This window comes from Antechinus flavipes, chromosome X (genome assembly GCF_016432865.1).
Source record: "Antechinus flavipes isolate AdamAnt ecotype Samford, QLD, Australia chromosome X, AdamAnt_v2, whole genome shotgun sequence".
Classification (NCBI taxonomy): Eukaryota; Metazoa; Chordata; class Mammalia; order Dasyuromorphia; family Dasyuridae; genus Antechinus; species Antechinus flavipes.
The window spans coordinates 5,518,960-5,529,583 of record NC_067404.1 but is presented as its reverse complement, the minus strand read 5'-3'; positions in this window follow the sequence as shown (position 1 = coordinate 5,529,583).

Sequence of the window (10,624 nt, the reverse complement as noted above, 5' to 3'; positions counted from 1 at the left end):
CACAAAGACCCTAGCTTTTGGGATAAGAACTCACTATTTGACAAAAATTACTGGGAAAATTGGAAATTAATATGGCAGAAATCAGGAATTGACCCACATTTAACACCATTCACCAAGATAAGGTCAAAATGCACTCATGACTTAGGCATAAAGAATGAGATTATAAATAAATTAGAGGAGCACAGGATAGTTTACCTCTCAGACCTGTGGAAGAGGAAGGAATTTATGACCAAAGAAGAACTAGAGATCATTACTGATCACAAAATAGAAAAGTTTGATTAAATCAAATTGAAAAGTTTTTGTAAAAACAAAACTAATGTAGACAATATTAGAAGGGAAGCAATAAACTGGGAAAACATCTTTACAATCAAAGGTTCTGATAAAGGCCTCATTTACAAAACATATAGAGAATTGACTCAAGTTTATAAGAAATCAAGTCATTCTCCAATTGATAAATGGTCAAAGGATATGAATAGACAATTCTCAGATGAAGAAATTGAAACTATTTCTAGCCATATGTAAAGATGCTCCAAGTCATTATTAATCAGAGAAATGCAAATTAAGACAGCTCTGAGATACCACTACACACCTGTCAGATTGGCTAGAATGACAGGGAAAGATAATGCGGAATGTTGGAGGGGATGTGGGAAAACAGGGACACTGATACATTGTTGGTGGAATTGTGAATACATCCAGCCATTCTGGAGAGCAATTTGGAACTATGTTCAAAAAGTCATCAAACTGTGCACACCTTTTGATCCAGCAGTGTTACTACTGGGCTTATATCCCAAAGATACAAAGAAGGGAAAGGAACCTGTATGTGGAAGAATCTTTGTAGTGGCCAGAAACAGGAAACTGAGTGGATGCCCATTAATTGGAGAATGGCTGTGGTTTATGAACTGTGTTTTATAACACAATTGTTGGTTTATGAATATTATGGAATGTTATTGTTCTGTAAGAAATGACCAGCAGGAGGATTTCAGAAAAGCCTGGAGAGACTTATATGAACTGATGCTGAGTGAAATGAGCAGGATCAGGAGATCATTATGCACTTCAACAACAAGACTATATGATGATCAATTCTGATGGATGTGGCCCTCTTCAACAATGAGATGAACCAAATCAGTTCCAATAGAGCAGTAATGAACTAAACCATCTACACCCCGCAAAAGAACTGGGAAATGACTATGAACTACTACATAGAATTCCCAATCCCTTTACTTTTGTCCACCTGCACTTTTGGTTTCCTTCACAGGTTAATTGTACACTATTTCAAAGTCCAATTCTTTTTGTACAGCAAAATAACTGTTTGGACATGTATACATATATTGTATTTAACTTATACTTCAACATATTTAACATGTATTCGTCAACCTGACATCTGGGGGAAGGGGTGGGGGAAAGGAGGGAGAAAGCTGGAACAAAGGTTTTGCAATTGTCAACGCTGAAAAAATGCCCATGCATTTATCTTGTAAATAAAAAGCTATAATATGATAAAAATTATATAAAAAAAGAAATAATCAAAGAAAACTATTCTAATATACTGGAAGCAGAGGGCAAAATAGTTATTGAAAGAATCTGTCAGTCATCTACTGGAGGGGATCTCACAAAGAAAAGTCCAAGAAATATATGAGCTGTATTCCAGAACTATAAGGTCAAGGAGAAAATACTGCAAGTTGCTAGAAAGAAAAAATTCAAGTACTGAGGATTTGGCAGATTCTACAATTAAGGATAAAAGAGCCTAGAATACAATATTCTAGAGGGAAAAGGAGTTTGGATTACAATCAAAAATTACAACTAGGAAAATTGAACATAATCTTTCAGAGAAAGAGATGGGCATTTAATGAAATAGGGGACTTTCAATAATTTCTATTGGAAATGCCAGAGCTAAGCAGATAATTCTATCTTCAAATACTAGACTCATGAGAAGCATAAAAAGGGATAAAGAAAAGAAATAACGTTATCTAAAGGTTAAAATATATCTCTCTGTGAGAAAGATGATATATGTAATTATTGGGAACTTAACACATTTTATATGTTGACTGATATACAATGTAGACATTGACTGAGAATGTGGATATAAGTTGACTTTGATGTGATGATATAAAAATACATTAAGGGTGTGGAAACAACAGATTGTATGGGCAGAAGGGGAAAGGATAGATCAAAAGGTGTAAATCACATCACATGAATAGGCACAAAAGACCTATTATAGGAAGATAAGCATTGGTTCAACTTTCATCTTATCAGATTTGGCTCAAAATGAGAATACATATATATTCAGTTGTGTTTAGAAAATTATCTTACCCTAATAGGGATGTAGAAGGATAAAAAGGAAGGAAAAGAGAGGGGGTAGATAGAAAGGAGGGCAAAAGAAGTAGGAAAAACTGGTAAGAGAAGAGAGACGTGGTGATAAAAGGGGAGGGCAGACTGTGGGAGGGGGTGGTAAGAAGGAAAATACTGGTGATGAGGAAAATGGAGAAAAGACAGAAAAAGTATAAATAGTGAATAAATTTGGATAAATAGGGGAGAAAATAGAGGAGGGAAATACAAAGTTGGGAATCATAACTATAAATGTAAATGGAATGAACTCTCCCATAATACAGATTGTAGAAAGCAGAGTGGATGAAAAATCAGAATCCTACAAATTTTAAAGATTCAAAAAAATGATAAATTGAAACATTTTATAAGTAAAACAAATCATCTATAGAATAGATCAACAAAAGATAAGAATAATTAAAGGCTACAATGAAAAATAGTCTTGATACAATAATACAAGAAATAAAGATTATCTTAAAGTATTAGAACAAGAGGCAAAATTAGAAGTAGAAAAACTCCATTGATTAGCACCTGAGATCTTACAAGTAAAACCTACACAAATATCAACATCAAATTAAAAAAAAACCGGGGGAAGGAGAAAATATAGGCCACAAGAGAAAAAAATTCAAATATTGCAGTCATAATAAGAAACTAGCAGCAACTTCAATAAAAAGCATGGGTCTTGAAACACCATATATCAAAGAGAAAAAATAAAACAAAACCGTGGATGCATACAAAAATCTCATACACAGCAAACCCTAAGCATAATCCTGAATGAAAAAAAAAGAACATTCAGTAATTTCCAGATTTGCAGGATTCTGTTGCAAAAAGATCTGAACTTATTTTAAAAATTGCATGGTGTTAGTAGTTAAGTGGAATGCCCTTTGATTGGAAGAATACCTAAATAAATTATGATACATAAATATGAAGTAATACTATTGCAACATTAGAAATGCCTCAGTGAAGTGTTTCAGAAAAACCTGGGGAGACAAGTCCCAAACACAAAGATGTCTGTGGGGATGAAAAAAAAAGAGGTGAAGACCATGAACAATACTTGGAAGTTATAAAGAGAGCAATTTAGGTGTCTAGAAATTAAGAAAAAAATTCATAAAAATGAGAATTTTCCCAAAGTGCAGTGGGCTGCTATGAACAAGGGTGGGTTCCATTTTCTTGGAGGGGAACCAAGGAACACATTTGAAGCACACAGAGTATATACACACAGAGTCAAGGTGAAAGGCTGGAACAGAATATATTCTGATTCAGCAAAAGTAAAAAAAAAAAAAAAAAAAAAAGCAGGGGTGGTGATCCTGATCTCAGACAAAACAAAAACAAAAACAAATGAAAATAACAAAGATAATGAAGTGAAATACATTTTGCTGAATAGTATCATAGAAAACCAAGTAACATCAATACTAAATATATACGTCAAGTAGCATAGCATCCAGATTCTTAGAGAAGAAGTTAAGTGAGTTATAGGAAGACATAAACAACATATTATTATATATTGTTATTAGTGGGAGACCTTAACATCCCCCTCTCAGAACTAGAAAAATCTAAACACAAAATAAATAATAAAGAAGTTAAGTGAATAGAATTTTAGAATGCTTAGATACAGTGAACCTCTGGAGATAATTGAATGGAAATTGATTGGGTAAAATAGTAAAAGATAGAAATTATCAATCATTTCATTCAGGAGAACAATAATTACACAACATATCAACATTTTTGGCATGCAGCCAAAGTTGTTGGTGGAAATTTAATATCTCTAAATGCTTAAATGAAAGATTTTTCTCTGCTGGATTCCAGCTCATCTCATGATCCCCCCAATAGCCCTCCATTCAAATCCCTGGGTGGTCAAGAAATCCCATGTAGGGGCAAGCATATACAGCTACACATGCACCCCGCCCCAGGCACAGATACCACAAAATCTTTCTGTCAAACACAGAATATCATACCTATATATACAACACACACACACACACACACACAAGGTGCTGATACTCCCAGGACCTTTTACTCCTTCTCATCCTCCTCAGCACTAAGAGAAGCCAACTGGGGAGGGGGCAGCTCCATGAAAATGTTGGTGATGGAAGGGAAGAGAAGAGAAAAAGAAGAAATAGAGAGGCAAAGGCAGAAGCATGGGAGGGGGCATTTACCTCCCTCACAGACACTGAGGCACTGGTAGGACTGTTGGATTGGTCAGCCCTAAAGATGGTGGCAAAATAAACCTAGTGGAGGGAAGGGGCAAAAAGTGCTAAGAGAAGGTACCTGGGTGAGGGGCACGCAGACCTCCAGCTATTCTGGTCTTTACACGTCCTCACCTGGAGACAAGACTTACAGTTAACTGAAGGTGGGAAGAGTGGTCACTGTGACATCACCACAGGGAGGCGCTAGTCTTCCAGAAGAGAGAGCGAAGGGAAGGAGGGCAGGGGGCTCTGTGACATTAAGTCCAGAGCAGTGGGGACTATCCCCTCAGCCTTTTCTCTCAGTCCCCATCACCCAGCCTGGGGAGGGGAGGAGGCCACACTCACATCACGCACCTGGAGATGAGCCTGGTGCTGAGCAAAGTCTCAGGGTTCTGAGGATAGATACACTGCTGTGTATGATGGGGCTGTGAGGCAGCAGCTGAGCTCATCTTGGAGTGGTGGAGGGATGGCCCATTTACAGAAACAGGAAGGGGTAGGACAAGGAGGGGAAAAGATAAGTCAAGGGAGAAAGTGTCCTGCAGTCCACAAAAGGGAAGAATACAAGAACTGCAGCAGCAACTGCCAATCATCAGCCCTTGACTGGGACTTGGATTCTTGACAAGCCTCTGAGCAGAGGAGGAACAGGGTGATCTGGAGGAGGGGTTTCTCAGCCCTTTTTTTCCAGGTAGGCGGAGACAGAGATCAGGCTGAAGGAGGAGGAGCAAGGAGGACACCCAGTGGGGCATGAGTATCTGCCTCAGAGTTTATGTGTGGAGACCTAGTCTGAATCCTATGTAATAGAAATCTTCCAGAACTGGGAAATCAACATCTTTTTGTCTTAATAAAGTTCGTTTCAAATTTCAGATTTGGGGTTTTATTTTCCTCAACACTTGCTGCCCTATTGCTGGTGAATTGACAGAGTGGACAGACTACTGGAATTGCAATCACAAAATCTAGACTGAAGTTCTGTCTTATCCAATGTGTGACCATAGGCAAGCCCTCTACACCTGAACATTCACATCATTAAAATGGGTTTGATACCTATGTGAAGTGAATTTTTCAAAGGGCTTTTCAAACTATGACAAAGTATAAAAGTGTTCATCATCACCATCATCATTATCATCATCATCTCTGTTCCTCTTTTTGAGGGAATTTACATCTCAAGCTATTGATTCTTTTCTATTGTTGTGTTCATTACAATTACTATCTTTTGTAACCCAGTACAAGCATTTTGATGTTAACTCTTCTGCTGCATGCTTCATCAATACCTCTTTAGGTATTTTATTATAACTATTTTAGACACAGGACTATGAGGATCATATTTACTTCATGCTCTTCCTTCATGGTCTTCAGATATTCTCCTAGGTCTCTGCATGTTGAATTCTTTTCATCCATGTGACTTCAAGATAAAAAATACTTGGTATGTTTACAAAATTTTTTCTTGAATTTTTATTGATCAAGGTTCTGACTAGGAGATGGGGCCAATGGTTTTGCTCTTGGTCAAGGTTCCCATTCCAACATAACTTATGTTTTAATTTCCAAGGGTATCCTGAAGTCTCCATTTGAAATATGAACATTTGTCACAACCATGTCACAACCTCCATGTTATACTTATAAAGTTAAATTCTTAAAACTAAGTAACAGGCTTTATATCTTTATATCTATCCCATTTGCATTTTGTATTATTAGATTTCACACAAAATTCTTTAACCTATCGAGATTTTTTTGGATCTTGACTCTAATCCGGTTCTAGGCCATCTCCAAGTATAATGATGCCATCTATGTCCTTTGTCCAAATCATTTATAAAAAATCATAAAAAGGTCAATGAGGATTCTTTGGGGTATTCCACTAGAAACCTAATTCCCTTATATTCCAATGACTTAGTTAATTCCAGGTCTAATTTCACTATTATCTGGGCCACATCTTCATTCCATTATTACACCTACTGTTTTCTGGCTGACCACTTTAGGAATCCTGTTGAAAACAGAAATGAGGAAATTGTGCTGAATTTTTCTTTTCATAATTCAATATTCTGGATGTTCTTTAGCCATCTCTTTTATAACATGATGTATCTGTGGCACCTTCCATTTAGGGTCACCAGAATACCTGTCACACATTCCAGATGCTCTGTGTGTCTATGGACACACAAAATGAGAGCTCAGGAGCCCCAGTTTTGTTCTAATCAATCAGAGGACACAAATTGTTCAAAACAAAGGCACATAATGAAAGAGCAGAGCAAGATCTGCAATAGCATTTCCCCTTCTAATATGCATGGAGCACACTCTCCTTCAAGTAGATCCTCATCAGTCCGTATAGTATTGTGGAATAAGTTCGTACAGCAGTTAAACAAGAAGAGGATAGTTTGTGTGTGTGTGGCGGGGGGGGGGGGGGGGGGGGGCGGCAGTCCATACCTCCAGTAATACTTCTGGTGATGGCTTCAGGTTGTTCTCACTAGGTTGGAAGCTTGGTACATTGTTCCATTGAACTCACCACAGTTACTTCTGTGAGTGACTGTTGCTCTTTTTGCTCCTGTTGTCTATATTCATTTCTTTATAGCCAACTAAACTATTGCAGCTACAATCACCTGAGACATGATGGCTAGAACCTCTCCATGATAAGGGAAAGGTGATAGTTCTTGAATCCCAGAAGAAATATAGGCTGAGTTTCCCCAGGTAGGAGTAGGTGCCTTCAGAGCTACACCTGTTCTTGAATTCCAGGTAAAGATTTTTTACACTTATCTAATTTAGATTTCAGACGGCCTGGTGCACTTACAAGTTTCAGAATTAGTTGATAATAAATTTAAACCTAATCTAAGTAGTCAAGTTCAATGTTCTCCCTCCATTTCATCCCCAATGCTTTCATTATTAGGTATGTGTGTCAGCAGGAAAGCTGCTTTGATACCATACTTTGCCCACTGAAAACCCCTGTGTCCCTACAAATATATTCTAGAATAATTCCCAGAAATCAAACCTGGAGTTCATTCATCTCTAAATTGCAGATTCTGTTCCTTTCACTTTTTGAAAACTGGGAAAATTTCCCTTCCCCAACCCCCTCATGTATTCTTTCCTGAAGCAACAAGTCCCACTGAGGGAGAGAGAGCCAGGAAACAGCTTTGCCAGTCAAGTCAAACTAATATCAACACTCAACCATCACTTCCCCAGAGACCAAGATGCAAACAGTTCAGCAGCCTGAGCCCAAGAGTGTCTCAAATCCATGTGTCTCTCCCAGAACACTAGTCCTGCTTCAGTCTCAGCACCCACACTCATCATTGGAGGAAGAATGTCCTTTAAACAAGAGACCAGTCAAACATTACCAACACCTCTTCCCTATAGGGCAGGCAAAGCAGCCCTGCTAAAGCAGGGAAATACCTTGTTGCAAAGATTAGAATTGCCATGTGCTCAGCCTCCTCTTGCTGCTGTCACTGGAATTAAGGGATTTTTGCATTAACCTCCAATAACTCAGAGCTGCACACCTATCCTCAGAAGTTTCTAGGGAGAGCTCAGCTCAGCTCTACATACAAGTCTGCTCCAGCCCCAATAAACATCTTTTCAAGTCCCCATGTTGTCCTTAGATTCCCTTGTCAGCTTGCGTTCTCACAATTTGCACAACACTTCACAAGTAGAAGGGACCATATCAGGCATCTTGCCCAATCTATACAGGAAAGGAAAGCCCAGAGAAACATAACAGACAAATGGTCATTCAGCTTTTCCTTGGTTCCCCTCCAAGAAAATGGAACCCACCCCTTGTTCATAGCAGCCCACTGCACTTTGGGAAAATTCTCATTTTTATGATTTTTTTCTTAATTTCTAGACACCTAAATTGCTCTCTTTATAACTTCCAAGTATTGTTCATGGTCTTCACCTCTTTTTTTTTCATCCCCACAGACATCTTTGTGTTTGGGACTTGTCTCCCCAGATTTTTCTGAAACACTTCACTGAGGCATTTCTAATGTTGCAATAGTATTATTACTTCATATTTATGTATCATAATTTATTTAGGTATTCTTCCAATCAAAGGGCACTCCACTTAACTACTAACATCATGCAATTTTTAAAATAAGTTCAGATCTTTTTGCAACAGAATCCTGCAAATCTGGAAATTACTGAATGTTCTTTTTTTTTTTTCATTCAGGATTATGCTTAGGGTTTGCTGTGTATGAGATTTTTGTATGCATCCACAGTTTTGTTTTATTTTTTTCTCTTTGATATATGGTGTTTCAAGACCCATGATTTTTATTGAAGTTGCTGCTAGTTTTTTTATTATGACTGCAATATTTGAATTTTTTTCTCTTGTGGCCTATATTTTCTCCTTCCCCCGGTTTTTTTTTTTTTTTTAATTTGATGTTGATATTTGTGTAGGTTTTACTTGTAAGATCTCAGGTGCTAATCAATGAAGTTTTTCTACTTCTAATTTTGCTTCTTGTTCTAATACTTTAAGATAATCTTTATTTCTTGTATTATTGTATCAAGACTATTTTTCATTGTAGCCTTTAATTATTCTTATCTTTTGTTGATCTATTCTATAGACGATTTGTTTTACTTATAAAATGTTTCAATTTATCATTTTTTTGAATCTTTAAATTTTGTTTTATTATTTCTTGGTCTCTTTTAACTTCTCTGGATTTCTCTTGCCCAATTCTAGATTTCAAAGAGTCATTTTCTTCATTAAGATTTGGGATCTCAATTTTATTTGATTGACTTTCTTTTCACAATCGTCTTGTTTTTATTAGATTGTTCTTGTTTCTATCAAATTTTTCCTCAATCTCCCTCATTTGATTTTCAAAGTTTCTAAAGTTCTTTAGGAAACTTTTTTGGAAAGGTGATTATTTGATTTTATTCTATGTGGTAGGAGAGTTTTTTTTTTTTTTCAGTATTTTTTGAAGAGGAATTCCAGTATTCACTATTCTCATCATGTTACTATGGTTGGATTCTTTCTCCTTTGCCTGCACATTTTGATTAAAAAATCTTTATAGCAGCTTGTTATTCTAAACACTTCTTGTCCTGGGAGGCTGGGGATGTTGCCTGTGGCCTCACGTCCTCTGTTACTTTTCCCTCTGATCTGGAATGGAATTCAAGAACATCTCCCTCTTGTAAGTGTCCACAGGCAACAGTGTCCCTGCCCCACTGCTTTTGCATTCAGTGTCTGTGATGATTTCTTGGCACCCAGAGACATTTCTGGACAGCACAACTGGAGCTGGCATCCCTTATCAGCAGAAGTTCCCTCAATTTTCTCCTGCTCAGGTGCCCAACAGCCCACAACATGGGGGAGTGCCTGGGACTGAGGCTGCATCCCAACCTGGCTAGCTCCAGAACTTGCTGTGTCAGTGCATCTAGCCTGGAGGTGTTTACACTCGACAGGAGCCAAACTTTCATGCTGCTATCTTTTTTTGGATCTTATCTGGTTGTCCCTGGAGGATCACTGTCCCCTCTCTTGTTGCTTGGTATGGCTCCACCTTGGTAGTGAGATGCTAATTTATCTTGTTTGTAACAGGAAACTGGAGAGCTTGGACTTTTCTGACCTACTCTACCATCTTCCCAGAATCATCTCTATCTCTTCCACTTTTTTCATGTATTTCTCATCTTTTCTCAAGCCAGTTGGTGATCTTAATGGGGCCTAGGCTGCCAAATAGATATCTCATTGGGACTCTGGCCTCTCTTTGGTGATTTTCATGAAAGTCTAGCTTCAAAATGATGTTCTTGGAGAAACAAGCAGCAACCTTCATTGCAATGAGATTGGAAACTCAATCAGAGCCCTTTCTCTTCCTCATAGACCCAGGAGCTGCCAGACTCCCAAGGCAGGAATAGGGTCTGTCATGAATACTACAGTCACAAAGAAAAAATTAAGTGTGAGGTCTCTATTTCAAATTCTACTTGTCTGCCTGGCCCCCATGAAACTGATATATCAAATCCCAGATGCCAGGTGATACAACCTCTTGTGTTACAGGTCCTCCATGAAACCTTCGTATTATGGAACAGCCCTAAACAACTATTCACCACTCACTAGAGCTTAGACCCCACTGGGATCACCACTTCAATGCTATGTCCCTATGAAGATCACTAGTAGCAGACCTGTAGTCAAACATCTATAAAGTTCTAGACCACCCCTCAACAACAACAAA